Raw genomic sequence first — 3,013 nt, 5'->3', positions numbered from 1 at the left:
TTTATTTATTTTTGAGACAGAGTCTTGTTCTGTTCTCCAGGCCGAAGTTCAGTGGCACAATCTCGGGTCATTGCAACATCTGCCTCCTGAGTTCAAGCGATTCTCGTGCCTCAGCCTCCCGAGTAGCTGGGACTACAGGCATGCACCACCACACCTGGCTAATTTGTGTATTTTTTGGTAGAGATGGGGTTTCACCGTGTTGGCCAGACTGGTCTCGAACTCCTGGCCTCAAGTGATCCACCCACCTCTGCCTCCCAAAGTGCTGGGATTACAGGTGTGAGCCACGGTGCCTGGCCTCCTTCCTTTTTATGTCTCAATAATGTTCCATTGTATGGATGGAACATGTTGTGTTTTTTCATCTGTGGGTGGACATTTAGGTTGCTCCCACCTTTTGGTTCTTGTGAATAATGCTGCTATGAACATTATATGTATATAGTATTAAAATTGTTTATTTTATTTTATTTTATTAATTTTTGAAAACAGAGTCTCTGTCACCCAGGCTGGAGTACAGTGGTGCAATATCGGTTCACTGCAACCTCCACCTCCCGGGTTCAAGCAATTCTCCTGCCTCAGCTTCCAAAGTAGCTGGGACTACAGTCATGTGCTACCATGCCCAGCTAATTTTTGTATTTTTGTTAGAGACTGGATTTTACACCACAGTGGACAGGCTGGTCTCAAACTCCTGAACTCAAGTGATCCGCCTGCCTTGGCCTCCCAAAATGCTGGGATTACAGACGTGAGCCACCGTGCTTGGCCTGGTTAGTTTTATTTTATATGAATCTTATCTCTCAATTTTTTTTTCTTTTTCTTTTGAGAAAGAGTTTTGCTCTTGTTGCCTAGGCTGCAGTGTAATGGCGTGATCTCTGCTCACTGCATCCTCTGCCTCCCAGGTTCAAGAGATTCTCCTGCCTTAGCTTCCCAAATAGCTGGAATTACAGGCACCTGCCACGATGCCCAGTAAATTTTTGTATTTTTAGTAGAGACGGGGTTTCACCGTGTTGGCCAGGCTGGTCTCAAACTCTTGACCTCAAGTGATCCACCCGCCTCAACCTCCCAAAGTGCTAGGATTACAGGCCTGAGCCACTGTGCCCGGCGTCAATTTTTCTTTTTTTTTTTTTTTGAGACAAGGTTTTGCTCTGTTGTACAGGCTGGAGTGCAGTGACGCAATCTCAGCTCATGGCAGCCTTGAACGCTTAAGCAGAAGTGATCTTCCCACTTCAGCCTCCTGAGTAGCTGGGACGACAGACATGTGCCACCACACCCGGCTAATTTTTAAATTATTTGTAGAGGTGGGGTTTTACCATGTTGCCCAGGCTGGTCTGGAACTCTTGGGCTCAAGCGATACTCCTGCCTTGGGTGCCCAAAGTTCTGGAATTACAGGCGTGAGCCACCATTCCCAGCCGCTCAATTTATATATATGTATATAATTTTTATTTTATTATTATTATGATTATTATTTTTTGAGACAGAGTCTCACTCTGTTGCCCACGCTGGCACACAGTGGCTCAATCTTGGCTCACTGCAGACTGTGCCTCCTGGGTTCAAGTGATTCTCCTGCCTCAGACTCCTGAGTAACTGGGATTACAGGCATGCGCCACCACGCCTGGCTTTTTTTGTATTTTTAGTAGGGATGGGGTTTCTCCATGTTGGCTGGGCGCGTTGGCGGGCGCCTGTAGTCCCAGCTGCTCGGGAGGCTGAGGCAGGACAATGGCATGAACCCGGGAGGTGGAGCTTGCAGTGAGTGGAGATCGCGCCACTGCACTCCAGCCTGGGCAACAGAGTAAGACTCCGTCTCAAAAAAAAAAAAAAAAAAAATTAGCCGGGCGTGGTGACAGGTGCCTGTAGTCCCAGCTACTCGGGAGGCTGAGACAGGAGAATGGCGTGAACCTGGGAGGCAGAGCTTGCAGTGAGCTGAGATCCGGCCACTGCACTCCAGCCTGGGCGATAGAGCAAGACTCCGTCTCAAAAAAAAAAAAAAAAAAAAAAACCAGAAAAACAAAACAAAACAAAAAAATTAGCTGGGTGTGGTGGTGCGTGCCTGTAGTCTCAGCTACTCAGGAAGCTGAGGCAGGAGAATTGCTTGAACCTGGGAGGCAGAAGTTGCAGTGAGCCGAGATTACACCATTGCATTCCAGCCTGGTGACAGAGGAACACTTCATTTCAAAACAAACAACAACAACAACAAAAAACATGACACGCTTGAATCATCCCAAAACCATCCCCCCAACACTCCATCCATGGAAAAATTGTCTTCCATGAAACCGGTTTCTGGTGTCAAAAATGTTGGCATCTGCTTCCTCAGGACACCCTTCTGTGTCTCCGTTTCCTCATTTGTAATATGGGAATTGTCTTAGTCCTGAATTGATAACCCCATGCTCTTAAAAGTGTGGTTTTGGCTAGGCGTGGTGGCTCACGCCTGTAATCCCAACACTTTGGGAGGCCCAGGCGGGCGGATCACGAGGTCAGGAGATTGAGACCATCCTGGCTAACACAGGGTGAAACCCCGTCTGTACTAAAAATACAAAAAATTAGCCAGGTGTGGTGGCGGGTGCCTGTAGTCCCACCTACTCGGGAGGCTGAGGCAGGAGAGTGGCGTGAACCCAGGAGGTGGAGATTGCAGTGAGCCGAGATCACGCCACTGCACTCCAGCCTGGGCGACAGAGCGAGACTCCATCTCAAAAAATAAAATAAAAATAAATAAGTAAATAAATAAGTAGGCTGGGCGCGGTGGCTCAAGCCTGTAATCCCAGCACTTTGGGAGGCCGAGATGGGCGGATCACGAGGTCAGGAGATCGAAACCATCCTGGCTAACACGGTGAAACCCCGTCTCTACTAAAAAATACAAAAAACTAGCCGGGTGAGGTGGCAGGCGCCTGTAGTCCCAGCTACTCGGGAGGCTGAGGCAGGAGAATGGCGTAAACCCGGGAGGCGGAGCTTGCAGTGAGCTGAGATCTGGCCACTGCACTCCAGCCTGGGCGACAGAGCGAGACTCCGTCTCAAAAAAAAAAAAAAA

The sequence above is a fragment of the Piliocolobus tephrosceles genome, chromosome 21, assembly GCF_002776525.5.
Source record: "Piliocolobus tephrosceles isolate RC106 chromosome 21, ASM277652v3, whole genome shotgun sequence".
Taxonomy (NCBI): Eukaryota; Metazoa; Chordata; class Mammalia; order Primates; family Cercopithecidae; genus Piliocolobus; species Piliocolobus tephrosceles.
This window is presented reverse-complemented; position numbering follows the sequence as displayed.